The sequence below is a fragment of the Artemia franciscana genome, chromosome 20 (genome assembly GCF_032884065.1).
Source record: "Artemia franciscana chromosome 20, ASM3288406v1, whole genome shotgun sequence".
Taxonomy (NCBI): Eukaryota; Metazoa; Arthropoda; class Branchiopoda; order Anostraca; family Artemiidae; genus Artemia; species Artemia franciscana.
The window spans coordinates 984,739-1,002,207 of record NC_088882.1 but is presented as its reverse complement, the minus strand read 5'-3'; the positions used below and the strand labels follow the sequence as shown (position 1 = coordinate 1,002,207).

The window sequence follows — 17,469 nt, the reverse complement described above, 5'->3', positions numbered from 1 at the left end:
ATCAACTTTTGAGCAACACTGTCATTAGAATTATCATCTGACGAAAACCATTTACCTAGAAGTTGTTCTCCAGCCTCTTTAGGTGAATCTGTCATCGACCCATCTTGTTTTAAAATATGAACTGGGAGAGTTGCAGAGCCTTTTAACTTGCAAATTTTATTTATAGTGTTCCAAGGGTCCAAACTAGCTTTTTCTTCGCAAAACTTTTTCCAATCTTCCTTTTTCGCTGCCAAAATTTTCGTTTTATAATCTAGATGTGTTTGATTCTTTATTTGCTCGCTTTCAACGGTACCAAGTCTCTTATAGACCCTTTGAGCATGTCTGTACTTCTTTCTTAAATCTGTCAAATCTTGGTTCCACCACCTTGCATATTTGCTTTGTTTGTGACTATTTTTAAGAGGGGTCGATTCCTTAGTTGCTTTTTGCATTAAATTCTTAATTTCATTAGCAGCACAATCAATTTCCTCCACCGAGGACATAGGTAGAGAATAAATGTCATCGATTCCACGTAATAAAGTAGCACTAAAAGTATCCCATTTAGTTTTCTTATAAATGTATCTTGGCTCTTCAGTTTCAAATATGGGAAAATTAAACTCCAAAGTAAATAAAATATACGAGTGATCCGAAAGAGAAGGGTATTCATCAAGAACTTTCCAACACCTTACACTTTGAACAAGATTAGTACCTACAGCAGTAACGTCTGGGCTAGTTGTATTGCGTAGCCCATACGTTGTCTCACTAGGATCATTCACTACTAACAATGATTTACTAGCAAAAAAATCTTCAAGCTCCTTGCCTTTCTTGTCAGTTTGACTGTTACTCAGCCACAAAGGGCTTTTAGCGTTAAAATCCCCCCCAACAACGTAATTAGCAAAATGTCTGACCTTGTCTAAACAACTGATATTATCTGTCAATCGCTGCACCGAAGGAGGACAATATACCGAACAGAATGTCAAAGTTCTACTGTTCAAATAAACTGAGACTGTCACACATTCATTAGACGAGAGGTTATGGTGTACGTCAGCTTTTAGACTATTTTTCACTAATACGGCAGCACAAAAAAATTTCTTATCTGTGTCAATTTTAGAGAAACACTTGTAACTATATGGAACACATGATATTTTACAGAATTTATTTACATACGGTTCTTGCAACAGAACTATATCCGGTTTCAGTTCTTCTATTGTTTTTTGCAACTGTAGGGCTGCTGAATAAGAATGTTGCAAATTAATTTGAAGCACTGTTAAGTTATTCTTATCAATATTCACATCTCGAGATTGAGTCAATTAAACTGGATATTATTCTTTAAACGAGCAGTTAACTTCTTTGCAACCGGGCATTTGCTTAACTCATAGGCAGCATGCCCATCTGACTTAAGTTTGTTTTTTTCGCAAGCCCGGCAATTTGGGCGGGACGAAAAGGACTTGTCGCAATTTTTATAAGTGTGCGGGCCCATGCACCATGAGCATACTTCGTCCGCTCTACAATCTGTCTTCCGATGACCGTATAAGCAACATTTGCTACATCTTATCAAGTGTACATAGTCGTCGCAAGAGGCAAGGATAAAACCGATCCGTAAGCCTCTTTGGGACACTATAAATTGGCGGATCTTTGGACTCACTTCCACAACAACTTTCCTTTTCGACGCGTTTTCAAGAATGGTGATGATCCTGAAGCTTTCCCCTTCGTTGGCCATCCGCTGAATTTCTGGGTTACACTGCAGCAGGTATTTTTCACTTTCGTCTTTGACCTGAGGGGAGGGAGCCCCATTGACTAACATTCTTGGAAAGTGCTTTTTCACCTCTTTCGGTTTGTACTTCGTGTCCGACACTTTCTCTGTCAGTACTGACATGGCTGCCTCTAGCTCCCTTTTCGACCCCAATTCCAAGATGACTCTACCTTCCTTCGCCGGAACAACTTTCTTCACGGAAAAATCGGAATTTTCTCCTTTGACAACTCTGCTGATTGATTCCGTAACTTGCATGGCTTCGTCAAAATTCATACGGTTTCGTTTTTCCACAGATACAGGCTCCAGAATCACAGAGAATGTTTCAGGACCCTTGAGCGCTTGGGCATAAGACGCCTGCTGGGGTGCGGGTACATAAATCTGTCCATTTTTTTGCGATTTTATCCGCTCAAGCTCTTTCTGGAGATTCACAACTTCATTCAGACGGGAATTTTCGATTCGGAGGAGTTCAATGTTCTCTTCGATTGTTCGTTGGTGAAGATATTGGATTCTGCTGCATATTTGGGAGGCATTAAATTTGCCACCGGGGACTTTGAATGACCCTATTACGTCCTTCAACATATCCAGCAGCACTGCAACACTTTTTTCATTCATGACAGTAAGAGACTCCAACGATTCGTGATCAGACGTCTCTAGGGACGATTTTACTTTGGACATCTTCGAGTAACAAACTAGGTATCCCGATCACGGTATCCCGTTCACGGTTCAGCGTCTAAATGAACGCCATCTATAATAACTGAAATTAGTAAGAATCTAATAATGTCAACGCCAAAAAAAAATTAGTTAGTTATTTCAAAAGATAGCTTCAAACAAATGCCAACTTTATGGGCAGATCTTAGTAAGGTAGGTTTAACCTAGCCCACTTAAGCATCCACAGATACACTGTATCAGTCAATCCAAGAGAATCATTGTAATCCAAATTTAATAATTTTCTCACTGTTTACATTCAGACAAACTTAAAAAACTCATGTTGTTGGTTTGTGCGAGACATTTTTGGATTCTGGCAATGAAATGCTATTGGATATCCATGGCTACAAAATGGAACATGTAAACCGCTGCAAGATGGCTAAAGGAGGTCTTGCCATGCATATATCTAGTAATTTGCATTATTGCTTGCGGGATGACTTATCAAGGAATTTTGAAGGTATCTTTGAGTCACAATTTATAGAAATTACAGTTAATGTAATTTCTACGGTTTTTCTAGCGGTTTCGTTGTTTCTTCGGAATCTTGAGGAAATACTTGACATAATATTGTAACGTCCGTGTCAGTTAATCACAATGGGTGACTTTAATATAAATTTGATGAATTCAAATTCTTCGGCTTCAGTTGATTTTCTTTCAACCATGCTTGCCGCAGGAACTCTACCAACTACATCCATCCCCACACGAGTAACTAATGTTACAGCTTCTTTGATTGACAATATCTTCTCTATGCTTTGCTTGAAGGAAAACTCAATTTTAGTTACTGATATCTCCGATCATTTTCCCATATATTCTCGGTTCAATTTTAATCGGGGAAGGAATAACCGGACTCAAGTGTTTGATTCCTATTCTATTAGGTCTGGTGAGAATGAGTTATCTCTTCTTGGTTCTAAATTAGCGAAAAATTCGTGGAGCTTATTTGATAATGACAAGGATTTTTCTTGTTTATTTGAGTCGTTTTATGGAACCATAAAAGAGGCTATTCTTAGCATTTGTAAAGTACCACCTTCTAATCGCAGGTCTAAAAGGATTATTCCTCTAAACCCATGGATGAAATCTGGACTTCTCAAAAGCTGGAGAAGGAAAAATAATCTCTGGAGGTATTATAAATGCGCTACACTTTCAACAAGTGCTATTCGTCTTTGTCGATTCAAGATTTACCGGAATATATATAATTCCTTGTGTAGGAAAGCCAAATCTCTCTATTATCTAAATAATTTTACTGCGTGTAATAAGGATATTCGTAAAACTTGGAAGGTAATAAATTCTGTGCTTAAACCTGGTTCTCAATATAGCTCTTTACCTATGAGTCTGGTCATTGGTGATGAGACTGTAGAGGGTGAGCTTAATGTCCAAGAAGCATTTACTTCATTTTTCGCTAGTATTGGTAATAATATCGCTTCCACAGCTACTTTATCTCGGTCTAAGTCGGACTTTAGATCTTACCTCGGGCCGTCTTGTGTTAAGTCTATGTTTCTAGAGCCAGTAACAGAAATTGAAATTACTAAAATTGTTAATGGCTTGAAAGACTCATCTTCATCTGGGCCAGATTCTATTCCTACTAAGGTAGTTAAATCTATTCTTCCTTCAATAGTTGTGCCTCTTACAAAACTTGTTAATCTTTCATTTAAATATGAAGTTTTTCCGGATCCTCTCAAGCGTGCTCGGATTATTGTTCTGTATAAAGGTGGACCAAGAAATGATCCAGCAAATTATCGACCAATTTCAATTTTATCAGTATTTAGTAAAATCTTCGAAAAGGCTATGCTTTCTCGTCTGCTTAAATTTCTAAAATCTAAAGAGTTTCTTCATGATTTTCAATTTGGTTTCCGAATGAAGCACTCCACTGAGCATGTCTGTATGACCCTTTTGAATTTTATACATTCTGAATTGGATTCGGGATTAATTCCGGCTGCTATATTCCTGGATATTCGCAAGGCATTCGATTCCTTAACCCATGAAATTCTTCTATCGAAGATGTCTCATTTTGGCATTAGGGGTAATGTATTTTCTTGGTTTCAATCTTATTTGAATGATAAGTTAATTTCTGTCAATCCACAATTTAATTTCTGTCAATCACAAGTGAATTTTGGCGTCCCTCAGGGATCAGTTTTAGGGCCAGTACTATTTTTGGTTTATATAAATGATCTTTTTTACGCAGTAAAAAATCAGAAACCTATTAATTGCTGTAGACTCTGTCATCCTAAACCTTCCCTTGCCCATAGTGCCTGCTATAGTTCGCCATCTTCTGATGCCCTTGTTTGTTTTGCCGATGATAGCACACTCGGCACTTCGGGGAACTGTGAATCCGAGCTTCGATTAAACTTGGAATACTTGTTTGAGAGAGTAATTTCATGGCTTGATGCTAATTTTCTTACCCTAAATTATTCAAAATCCAATTTTTTGATATTTTCGCATGTTTCTCAGATTTATCCCAAGTTATCAGAAATTTATCAGCCAAATGGGATAATTCACAGATCTAAAAATTGATATGTTCGTTTTTTGGGCATTCTTGTTGATGAAAATTTGTCTTTCAAGCGTCACATTGATTTGATTCAAATGAAGATATGCAAGAGTCTCGGTATTTTAAGGAAACTCAAACATATTTTCCCTGGATCAATTTTGGAAATCCTTTTTCACTCCTTGATCCGATCTTACGTTTCTTACTGTCCAATAGTATGAATGTCAACCTTTCCTTCACTGTTAAAACCACTTTCTAAGGTTTATAATAAAGCTAGAAACCTCATTAAGGAAACTAACCGTTCAAGAGTTATCCCATTACTTGATATCGAGTCACTGTATATTCTTTCGTGTGCATGTTTTACTTTTTCTCAGCTTCATGGTGACCTCCCCCGTCCCCTAAGTGTTCAGCCATCTTTCACCTCTGATCAGAATAATTATAAGCTTCGCAATACCGAAAATCATATTCAAGTTCCTTTTACTCCTTGCGTAAGGTCAGACTTTAATCCTTTAATTGCGAGTTATATTGTATGGAATAAGTTGCCCGAATCAGCTCGAAGGTGCCACTCATTCGGTTTGTTCAAAAAAATTATTAAAAATTCATTGGCTTCTTAGAAATCATTTCATCTGTTTTTATATGTGTATATGCGTGTATGTATGCATATATATTTCCTTATTATTTCATTGGAGTCTATTTTATCTACAGATCTACATAATTAATTTAGTCTATTCAATCTATTAGTCTATTTAGTTTTGTTTTCTATAGTTTTTTATTTTATTTATATTTTCCTCTCTTCTCCTTTTTGCTCTTCTCTCTGTGAGTAAGTGATTATTATTTTTTTTCTTCTCTGAGTAAGTGGCTCGTTCATTTTCCCCTTTTTTTACAGGCCAAAGAGCCTTTGAGGAAATAGTAAAATGTAATATTGTATGTGTGTTTCGTGATGAATAAATCTTATCTTCCGACTCCATAAACTTTCGACTCTACGATATAACCGACTCTGATACTAACTCCGACTCTAGACATTTTCAACATACCGACTCCAATTCCGACACTATTCAGTAAAAATTTATTAAGTATCCAACTTTGATTCCTACTCCACAGCACTGGTCATTGCGAAAATGCCTGTTTTGTTTTGGTTACTAACTGGCTGGAAATCATCCTCGTTTTCGTTGTCATTTGTTTTTTCAATCTTCATACCCCATCTATAGCCAGGGTAGGATAAAAACCTATTTCCTCAAGAGTGGGAAAAAAAACCACAACATTGGTCAACTGTCAAATTAGGCCACATGTACAGAAAAACGAAATTAATGTTCTCTTTTCTTGTGGAAATTTTGGTGTCTTATTTTTCCGCTCTCCTACAGTTTTAACGTGTCATCGAAAGACAACAATTATCTCGTCATTCCACAGTTTAGATTCAGCTCTATCCATCTACCGAACAACATTTTTGAAATTCCATGTACATAACCAAGAGTAAAAAAAAACCTAACACTGGTCAACTGTCAACTGCCAGTCAACTGTCAAATTATGCCACATGTGCAGAACAACGAAACTAAGGTTTACTTTTTTTGTGGAAATTTCGGGCTCTTATTTTTCCGGTCTCCTACAGTTTTAACGTGTCACCGGAAGCCAACCATTGCATCGTCATTCCACAGTTTAGATTCAGTTCTATCGATCTACCGAACTACATTTTCGAAATTCCGTGTACACAGCTTTTTATATCTAAAATACGTTGAATATTACTAGTAAATTGTTAAAAATGGACAATTCTCATTTTTCGGAACTTTGGGCCCTTCTCCAAGAAACAGTGTAAGTAATATCATAATTCTGGTTTAGTGAATTGATAGATCGAAGACTATCGAGATCAATGACGTTTTTGTGCAAGTTACAGATTCAAGATTGTCACAAAATCCCTTGTTTCACAGCTGTAGCTATGTTACATTGTTAAAGCTGTAGGATTGTCACAGAATCCTTTGTTTCACAGCTGCAGCTGTGTTACATGGTTACAGCTGTAGGATTGTCACAAAATGTCTTGTTTCACAACTGCAGCTATGTTACATTGTTACAACTGCAGAATTGTCGCAAAATCCTTTGTTTTACAGCTGCAATTGTGTTACATTGTTACAGCTGCAGGATTGTCGCAAAATGTCTTGTTTCACAACTCCAGCTATGTTACATTGTTACAGCTGCAGAATTTTTACAAAATCCTTTGTTTTACAGCTGCAGCTGTGTTACATTGTTACAGCTGCAGGATTGTCACAAAATGTCTTGTTTCACAACTGCAGCTATATTACATTGTTACAGCTGCAGAATTGTCACAAAATCCTTTGTTTTACAGCTGCGGCTGTGTTACATTGTTACAGCTGCAGGATTGTCACAAAATGTCTTTTTTCACAACTGCAGCTATGTTACATTGTTACAGCTGCAGATGTGTCACAAAATCCTTTGTTTTACAGCTGCAGCTATGTTACATTGTTACAGCTGCAGGATTGTCACAAAATCCTTTGTTTTACAGCTGCAGTTGTGTTACATTGTTACAGCTGCAGAATTGTCACAAAATCCTTTGTTTTACAGCTGCAGCTGTGTTACATTGTTACAGCTGCAGTGTTGTCACAAAATCCCTTGTTTCAGAACATATACCTCCTTAAAGTACGCTTAATAGTACGGGGTTAAATAAAAGTATTTCATCTCTTACACAATGATGAAATGAGTACTTAGTAGAATTCCAATTCGGTCCTAGTGCCTTCATGGCGTCAGAGTCTTACTACTACTAACAGCAAATCATAGCAGCATCAAGCCACTTCAAACATAGCTGCTTATTTTCCTTCTCTATTTCATTCAGTTCGAAGTTTTACTCTTTACTCCCTCTCATGAAGTGTCAACTTCTTTCAAATTCATTACATGCTCTTTTTTCTACACCACCCAGGAACAACTTATTTTTCGTTTGGACTCAGACCCGTTGGTTTATTCAACATCCCCCTTCGTATGTCCTAAAAGTTTCAGATCAATCTTCTAAGCGTTCCTGAGATATTCCTGATACACCCTTTTCGCAAAATGCATTCCATGCTGCTTTAACATTTAATCCAAACTCCCTTTATACAATTCCCTGAAAGTTACACCTAAATACCATTAGCCTCAGTAGTAGCAGTAATTATAGCAGCGATTGCATTAATATTAGTATGTAAATAGTACCTTTTGATTAGTTCAACATCCCCCTCAACATAACCAGACAATTTCAAGTTATTACTCTAAGCTGCTCTTCAGATTTTACTGATACAACCTTTTGCCAGCCTACTTCATAGGGGATCTTAAATGTGGCAGCAGTTGGAAAAGCTAATAAGAATCCAGTTCCGAACAAAGTAAACGTATAATCTCTTTAACTATTGTAAAATGCTGAATGTTCAATGTACATACAGCAAAAATAATAGCAAAACATAATAACAGCAAAAGTAAGGTTTCAACACCACCGTGGTTTTCCGCCACCATATGTATCCCGCCACCTGTTAATTCAGGTGGTTCAGAATAGACATAGATATAGACATAGAAGAACAGACATATACATAGACATAGACATAAAACATAGACATAGATAAAGACATAGACATAGACTAACCTAACTTGTCTATTCTGACCCAACTAATATGACCCTCTTGATGATGCAAGATTTCCCGGGTCTCGGAAACATACGTGGCGGAAAACCTCGGTGGCTTTAAAACACCCAAATCAAAATAATATGCATCTTGTGTCAGCAAATATTACAATCAAGGCGGTTAGCACAACAGGAAACTTCTAAAGTAGTCAAATTTTTCAATGATACTTCTTTTGAGCTGGATTTTTGGTTTCCAATCAGATATACTCAAATATTTTTAGGGACTCTCCTTTTCTGAACTTTAAAAATGAAAATTCTGTTCTGTTCGACTAATTGACGCTTTCTAGTGATGTAGACTAAGCTTCATTAAATCTGAATATCTCTCTCTGGCACAAACGGGAGAAGTTAAACGGTTCTTCTAAGATTTCCGGGGAAGAAGGTGTCGGCTTATAGTTATCTTCCGTTTTTTCGGATCTCTTTTGGCCGACCGAAACACACACTGCGGAGGCAGTATGATCGGGACCTGAAAGAGGCCAACATTTCCCTCACTCCACAATGGGAAGATATTACTGCAGCCCCACAGCTTCGTGATGAATGGATAGGCTTTCGACGCCCTATGTGCCACTAATGGCTAAGGAAGATCTAAAGTCTAAGGTTATCAAAGCAATTCAAGTTATGACAATACTACCCAGCCATTTCTAAATAGTTCTACCACACCTATTCAACAAGTTATAACGGACGAGATAGGGTGATCCTTTGTGGAATCGAACGACCTTATCAAACGGTTCGTGGTAACGAACTGCAAGTAAGGAACGACTCGGCTCAATGGTAACCGAAACTTTAAACAAAAGCTAAAAGCTCATATGGAACTCGTGACGAGGCAAGAAGAGCTAGGAGCCAAGAGATCATATGGTATGAGCTCTAGCAAAATTCTATGAGTCAATAGATTGATTTAAAAGGAAAATAAGAGGCTTAATGCCGGTCAGGATTTAAAATAAGAGTCACGATGTCCTTTTAAATATCAAAATCATATAGATCCGATCACCCACTAGTATGTTACAAATAACTGATTTCTTCTAATTTTTCCTCTCCCTTTAGCCCCCCAGATGGTCGAATCTGGGAAAACGACTTTATCAAGTCAATTTGCGCAGCTCCCTGACACACCTACCAATTTTCATCGTCCTAGCACGTCCAGAAGCACCAAACTCGCCAAACCACTGGACCCCTCCCCCCAACTCCCCCAAAGAGAGCGAATCCAGTACAATTCTGTCAATCACGTATCAAGGACATTTGCTTATTCTATCTACCAAACTTCATCCCGATTCCTCCACTCAACGTGTTTTCAAAGATTTCCCCCTCCAACTCTCCCCAATGTCAAGAGATCTGGTCGGGATTTGAAATAAGAGCTCTGAGACATGAATTCCTTCTAAATATCAAATTTCATTAAGATCCGATAACCTATTCGTAAAATAAAAATACCCCAATTTTCACGTTTTCCAAGAATTCCAGTTTCCTCCTCCGACTCCCCCCGATGTCACAGGATCTGGTCGGAATTTAAAACTAGAGCTTTAAAGCGCAAAACCCTTCTAAATATCAAATTTCATTAAGATCTGGTCACCCATTCGTAAGTTACAAATACCTCAATTTTCAAAATTACCCCCCCCCCAACTCCACCAAAGAGAGCAGGTCCGGTCCGATTATGTCAGTCATGTGTCTTAGACAGGTTTTTATTATTCCCATCCAGTTTCATCCTGATCTCACCGCTTCAAGTATTTTCTAAGATTTCCGGTTCCCCTCAACTGCCCCCCGGGGGGGGGAGGTAAGTGTTTTCAAAGTTTTGGGTTTCCCCTTCCCAGTTACCCCCCCCCCCAATGTCACCAGATCCGGTCGGGATTTAAAATAAAAACTCTGAGACACGATATCTGTGCTTATTTTTCCCACCAAGTTTCTTCCCGATCCATCCACTCTAAGTGTTTTCCAAGTTTTAGGTTTCCACCTCCCAACTCCCCCCCCCAACGTCACCAGATCTATTCGAATTTAAAATAAGAGCTCTGAGACACGATATCCTTCTAAATATCAAATTTCATTGAGATCCGATCACCCGTTCGTAAGTTAAAAATACTTAATTTTTTCTAATTTTTCAGAATTAACCCCCCCCCAACAACCCCAAAGAGAGCGGATCCGTTCCGGTTATGTCAATCATGTATCTACAACTTGTGCTTATTTTTCCCACCAAGTTTCATCCTGATCCCTCCACTCTAAATGTTTTCCAAGATTTTAGGTTTCCCCCTCCTAACTCCCCTCCAATGTCACCAGATCCGGTCTGGATTTTAAATAACAGCTCTGAGACACGATATTCTTCCTAACATCAAATTTCATTAAGATCTGATCAACCGTTCTCGTAAGTTAAAAATACTTCAATTTTTCTATTTTTCCGAATTAACGGGCCCCCACTCTCCCCCCATATGGTCAAATCGGAAAAACGACTATTTATAATTTAATCTGGCCCGGTCCCTGATACGCCTGCCAAGTTTCATCGTCCTAGCTTACCAGGAAGTCCCTAAAGTAGCAAAACCGGGACCGACAGACCGACAGAATTTGCGATTGCTATATGTCACTTGGTTAATACCAAGTGCCATAAAAATATAATTTTAATATCGATGGATATATCAAAAGAATCAACTTATTATGCTAATTCCAAATTTATAAAATTCATCAGGTTTGGTGTCACCGAGCAAATTTTGAGCCTGAAAAAATTTGCTCGATTTTAGATATAGGGGGTGAAAACCCCTTAAAATTAAAGAATTTAAAGCGAAGTAAAGCGTAGAGGGCGAGGCGCTGAGGAGGGGACAGCCCCTTTTATATACGGAACAATTTCTTTCTTTTTCAGTATTAATGTCGCTCTTTACTTTCGGTTAAAAAAAATTGCTTTTCTTTTATTTAATGATTTTCAGGAATGATTGTCAGTACATATTCAACTCAAAATCTACTTTCATTTGCTGTTGCTTTTTCGTTGTCTTCTTATGACGGTGATTATTTTTTTTTCACGGTATGAGAAATTGAACACACACTTTGAAAAAATATTATTAAAGTAAATTACGTTCTGGTACATTGGGCGTTAGCCCTACTCCTCTTTGTGGTAGTTTCTGCTCGTTTTGAGTTTTCCTTAGTTATTTTTTTTTGTAATTTTTGTTCGTTTTGGGTTTCATTTGTTTATTGATAGTAGCTTTACGCTTGGAAAACTATTTGACTTAATTTCTACTCATATTTAGTTCATTAGTTTAATGAAAGGGTGACGAAAATATGAAAAAAAAAATGAAAAGTTCTGATTCGATATGCTTATACTTAATGCCTACTGCGCCTTATAATTTATTTAATAAGAATTTCAAAAATTACGAAATGATTATAACATTAAAAAAATTATAACATTAAATTAAAAATTATAATTTTTATAATTAATTAATAATTACAAATGATATCATTAAAAAAATATTATTAAAGTAAATTACGTTCTGGTATTTAGAAGGCACATTGGGCGTTAGCCCTACTCCTCTTTGTGGCAGTTTCTGCTCGTTTTGAGTTTTCCTTAGTTTTTTTTTTTGTAATTTTTGTTCGTTTTGAGTTTCATTTGTTTATTGATAGTGATGGTAGCTTTACGCTTGAAAAATTATTTGACTTAATTTCTACTCATCTTTAGTCCAACGTCGCTCTTTACTTTTCTTTGAAAAACTTCTTTTATGGAACAAGTTTTCTAAAAGTAATTACATACAAACATCGGTTTACATATTAGTTTTTTTTATAAGAAACTATTGTGAGTTATTCATAAAAATAAAAACATTTTTTTGCCGATTTTTCTATCTTTAAACGAGGAATAGCTATAAATGTATTTGGTATGTTTTATTTTCAAACAGTTCGTGGTAACGAACTGTAGTAAGGAGCGACCCGGCTCAATAGTAACCAGAACTCTAAAAAATAGAATTATGATACCAATAGCTACATAAAAAGAATTGTATTTTAATGCTGATTTTAAATGTATGAATTTCATCAAGTTTAGTCTTACCCATCAAAAGTTACGAGCCTGAGAAAATGTGCCTTATCTTACAAAATAGGAGGAAACCCCCCTAAAAGTCATACAATCTTAACAAAAATCACACCATCAGATTCAGCGTATCAGAGAACTTTTTTATAGGAGTTTCAAGCTCCTATCTACAAAACTGTGGAACAAAACTTTGTATTTTGTACCAGAAGGCAAATCGAATGCGTGTTTATTTGTTTGTTTGTTTGTTGTTTTTTTCCCCAGGGGTGATCGTATCGACCCAGTGGTCCTAGAATGTTGCAAGAGGGCTCGTTCTAACGGAAATAAAAAGTTCTAGTGCCCGTTTTCAGTGACCAAAACAATTGGAGGGCACCTAGGCCCCCTCCCACACTTAATTACTTTCCCAAAGTCAACAGATCAAAATTCCGAGATAGCCATTTTATTCAGCGTAGTCGAAAAACCTTATACCTATGTCTTTGGGGATGACTTACTCCCCCAAAGTCCCCGTGGGAGGTGCTACAAGTTAAAAAATTTGACCAGTGCTTACATATAGTAATGGTAATTGGGAAGTGAAGAGACGTTTTCAGGGGGACTTTTTGTTTGGGAGGAGAAACTGAGAAGAGGGGGATATTTTGGGAGAACTTTCCATCGAGGAATTTGTCATGGGGGAAGAAAATTTCCATGAAGGGAGTGCAGGGTTTTCTAGCATTATTAAAAAAAAACAATGAAAAAATAAATATGAAGAAGTTTTTTCAACTGGAAGTAAGGATTAAAACTGCATTAAAAGCAGCATTGAAACTTAAAAAGAACAGAAATTATTAGGCATAAAAGGGGCTCACCTCCTCCTAATACCTCGCTCTTTACGCTAAAGTATTTTTAGCAATTTCAACTATTTATTCTATGGCTTTTATGATTCAGGGGTCATTCTTAATGAATTGGGACAAAATTTAAGCTTTAGTGTAAAGAGCGAGGTACTGACGAGGGGGTGAACGCCCTCATATATGTAATAAAAAGATGAGGATACACAAGTTGGTTACTTATGCCAATTTATAAATTACGTATATCTTTTACTAATAAAAACATTCGTCAAAAATTAAAAGTTCTAGTTACCTTTTTAAGTAACCGAAAAATCGGAGGGCAACTAGGCTTCCTCCCCCGCACTTTTTTCCCCAAAATCATTCGATCAAGACTATAAGATAGCCATTTAGCCAAAGAAAATAAATATGCAAGTTTCTTTTTTAATTATTCCTCTGCGGAGAGCCAAAACCAAAGCATGCATTGATTCAAAAACGTTCAGAAATTAAATTAAAAAAAAGTTTTTTTTAACTGAAAGTAAGGAGCGACATTAAAACTTAAAATGAGCAGAAATCACTTCGTATATGAAAGGGGCTGCTTCCTCATCAACGCCCCGCTCTTTACGCTAAAGTTTTTTTCTGTTTTAGAAAGAAGAGTTGAGAGAAAGAGTCAAAATTTAGCGTAAAGAGCGGGGCGTTGATGAGGAAGTAGCTCCTTTCATATACGAAGTAATTTCTGTTCGTTTTAAGTTTTAATGTCGCTCCTTACTTTCAGTTTAAAAAAACCGTTTTTTTTTAATATTTAATTTTCCAGTAATAGCACTTTTTTCGTAAAATTGAACTTGAGAAGCGATCGTAGTAAGATACTAAATTAAAATATTATTATTTTAAACTGGATTTTTTAGTAAAGTAAGTTTATATTTCCTTTGTAGAGACCAGGGAAAGCAATTCACAAACTAACTAGGCAAAAAAAAGAAGATTTTCAAAGAGAAGTAGAGACCCAAATTAAACTTGAGGCGAGCAGAAACAAAGTCATATCACGATTCAAACTTAAAACAATGTCTGATCAGCTATTAATAATCCAATCTTCTTCTGTTCCCACAGGAGTGTGAGGGGATGCGCCAGGTAACGTTTTTAAGTCAAAAATTCACTTCCCCGACTGAAGTTCGGTCCCCCGGTATTTTATTTTTGTATTTGATAGGTCTTCGCTATATTCTTTGACACGCTCTTCAAAGTTCAGGTTCCTACTTAGGAACTGTAATGGAGAAATTAAAAAAATAAAACGGAAGACGTAAAAGAAGACTTAACTAATATTTTTGGGGCTCCAAAAAGTTCTGGGACTGAATGATGATTTGTTTAAGCTACTGATCTACTTTAGTCTATTCAATCTATTAGTCTATTTAGTCTTGTTTTCTTTAGTTTTTATTTTATTTATATTTTCTTTTCTTCTGAACGCATCAAAAAAATTATATCATTAGTCAGAAATTTTGGGGTGGTTCAAACCCGGTGCCCCCCTTTCTATTTTTACATTTACATTTACTATTTATACTTACTATTTACTATTTATTTATTTACATTTACTATTTATACATTTTTGACTTTATTTAAAAAATATGATTTCACTTTTGATAGCTTATTCGTTCAGAAATAAAATACGAACATGCATAGTTTCCACAAAAATGTCTTTGATGTAAATAACAACGTATTTATAAATATAGATTCAGCAAAATAAGGGTCTAAGAGCTCTCCTAAATTCATGGATTGGAACATAAATTATTCAAAATCTATCAAATCTGGGTTTTTTTTGCCTTATGGACATTAAAGCAAGGTTTTCCAATCAGAACCTGTTGATCAATCATAGTTGATCAAAGTTATATCTTAAGCAAATTCTCTCAAAAACAATTGCAACATAATCACAACATAGCCAAAACAGTGATCAAGACTGTACAGCTGGACATGTTCCAGGAGCATTGACATCCTGGAACTGCCTCCTCTCGACTTGAAAGCTTTCTTTGCTTGAATGCTACAGTTCCAATGCAAAATCTTTGTCCATGAGGGTGGAATACTTAAGGAATGAGAATTTGCCGTTAGGGCCCAGAAGCTTCTGAAAAATTAATGACAATATTAAGAAATCATTCTTGAACATTATACAGCTGGATAAACTCCATGAGTCCAAGCGGTCTTCCTTCGAGAACTTTGCTCTAGTCATGTGTCACCTCCTCTCAGGTTGAAGCTCTTCTTTGTTTATGTACTTTCGTAAGCACTGTCCAGCTCCAATAAGAAACCTTTGCCCAGGAGGCCAGAATACTTTAGGAAAGAGAATTTGTTGTTAGGGCCCGGAAGCTGCTGAAAATTGAATGGCAATATTGTTAAACAATTCTTGAACATTATACAGATGGATAAACTCCATAAATCCAAGCGTTCTTCCTTCGAGAACTTTGCTCTAGTCTTTGAAACGCGTGGAGAACCCATATGCCACCTCCTCCCGATTTGCAGCTCTTCTTTGTTTATGTGCTCATAAGCACTGTCCAGCTCAAATGCGAAATCTTTGTCAAGGAGGGAGGAATAATTTAGGAAAGAGAATTTGCTGTTAGGGCTCAGAAGCTGCTGAAAAATGAATGACTTGAACATTATACAGCTGGATAAACTCCATAATTCCAAGCGGTTTTCCTTCGAGAACTTTGCTCTAGTCTTTGAAAGAATCAAAGAACCCATGTGCCACCTCCTCTCGACTTGAAGATCGTCTTTGTTTATATGCTCGTAAGCACTGTCCAGCTCCAATGCAAAATCTTTCCCCAGAAGGTTGGGATACCTTAGGAAAGAGAATTTGGCTGTTAGGGTCTGGAAGCTGCTGAAAAATGAATGACAATATTGGTAAAAAAAATAAAAAAAAGTCATTAAGACTACACGGCTGGATAAACCAAAAAGTCCAAGCTGTCCTCCTTCGAGAGCTTTAGTCTAGCCTTCGAAAGAATTGACGAACCTATATGGCTACCTCCTCTCGACTTGAAGGTCTTCTTCGTTTATTTGCTCGCGAGCACTGTCCACCTCCGATGCAAAATATACAACCAGGAGGTAAAAACGATTTAGAAAAGAAAATCTTCGGTCAAGACCAATATTAGGTTCCGGACCCCTTTTTTAGCCGATAAACGTCCCTTTTCCTTTTTGCTTAGGTTTACCTAAGCAAAAGTCATTAAGACTACACGGCTGGATGAACCAAAAAGTCCAAGCTGTCCTCCTTCGAAAGCTTTAGTCTAGTCTTCGAAAGAATTGAAGAACCTATATGGCTACCTCCTCTCGACTTGAAGCTCTTCTTTGTTTATTTGCTCGCGAGCACTGTCCACCTCCGATGCAAAATATGCAGCAGTGTCCACCTCCGATGCAAAATATGCAACCAGGAGGTTGAAACGCTTTAGAAAAGAGAATCTTCGGTCAAGACCAATATTGGATCCCGGGCCCCTTTTTTAGCCGATAAATGTCCCTTTTCCTTTTTGCTTAGATTTATCTTCAGTATAGTTTTAATTTAGAAGTTAAACTCTCGTTTTCAAGCAACAATTTCCAAAGAGAAAATAAGTTGGTTTCGGATTACAATTCCGTGTGAGTCGTCGCACAGGCGAGCTAAATCCTGGGCCATTGATTCTTAATTTGTGGATACGGTAATAAGGTTGCATCAGATTATTTTCCCCGAAAGCCTGGCGGAATTAGGAAAAGAGTAATGAGAATTGTCGACATTGTAGTATCGACCGGAGGAACCATCCACCTCCCAGGATATATTTATTAATGGTGCCACAGGCCGTTGCACCTCGAGCCAAATGGCGTGGCCCTTACTCCCCCACAGGTAGTACACTTATCATAACCCCACTGATTTTAATATCAGTGCGAAAGATCTCATAGAACCTTTGAGACCCCTCGATCACGTTACTGTACACTAGTAGCACCGCCAGACATTACACTGGCGGTGCTAGGGAGCGAATACTGGTGCCAGCGGGTGCAAGAACTGATAATCCAGAAGCCGTTGAAACCAGGAAGTTATTTCCAGTAAAATGCTGAGGAGAGACTTGAAGATTTCTCTTCCACGTCCAAAATTGAAGAATTGTTGTTCTTCATCATTTCGACCACTTAATATGCGGCACTCCAATTCGT

The 17,469-nt window shown here is 37.2% G+C and overlaps 1 protein-coding gene across 4 annotated transcripts in view; it reads right to left on the bottom strand.

Moving 5' to 3' along the window:
• LOC136040250 (CAP-Gly domain-containing linker protein 1-like) overlaps nucleotides 1-17,469 on the bottom strand; it is a 185,626-nt gene that overhangs the window by 65,706 nt on the left and 102,451 nt on the right. The gene's annotated exons all lie outside the window — the stretch shown is intronic.